The 412-nt window shown below is 54.1% G+C and overlaps 1 protein-coding gene across 1 annotated transcript in view; it reads right to left on the reverse strand.

Annotated features, from left to right (window-relative positions):
- Nucleotides 1-401, reverse strand: part of TRAF3IP2 (TRAF3 interacting protein 2) — a 26,769-nt gene extending 26,368 nt beyond the window's left edge. Inside the window, exon 1 of the mRNA XM_009645206.2 lies at nt 346-401. The gene's annotated coding sequence lies outside the window, so the exon portion shown is untranslated. The remainder of the gene's footprint in view (nt 1-345) is intronic.
- Nucleotides 402-412: the final 11 nt, after the last annotated feature.

The raw sequence follows: 412 nt of genomic DNA on the forward strand, positions 1-412 counted from the left end.
CGGCCCGGGCTGCCAGGCATTGCCAGGCAGCCACGTAAATAGGCAGGACAACATTTCGACACCAGGCGTGTCCATTCCCAGTGTTTACCCCAACCCCCCCTGATTTTTTTTTTAAAAAAAAAAAACCAACAAGAAAACTGCAGTGAAATGGCTGAAACATGTTGTAACCATCTGTGAAACTCAGGCTACCACTACACGAGAGGAGGGGAGGGAAAGGGAGCGAGACAACAGTTTGAGGGGAAGGAAAAAAAAAACCCCGAAACCCAAACCCCCAAGAGCCAGAAGTGGGTCAGCAGCTAATTACAAGCAGGGACAGAGACAGGCGGCATCTCTAACACTTCTTACCTTGCGGGCGAGGGAGGCTCGCGCTGAGCTGACCGAGGACAGTGAGCGGGCTGGCGGGGCGCCCGCG

The sequence above is a fragment of the Egretta garzetta genome, unplaced genomic scaffold (assembly GCF_000687185.1).
Source record: "Egretta garzetta isolate BGI_Z169 unplaced genomic scaffold, ASM68718v1 scaffold18, whole genome shotgun sequence".
Lineage (NCBI taxonomy): Eukaryota > Metazoa > Chordata > Aves > Pelecaniformes > Ardeidae > Egretta > Egretta garzetta.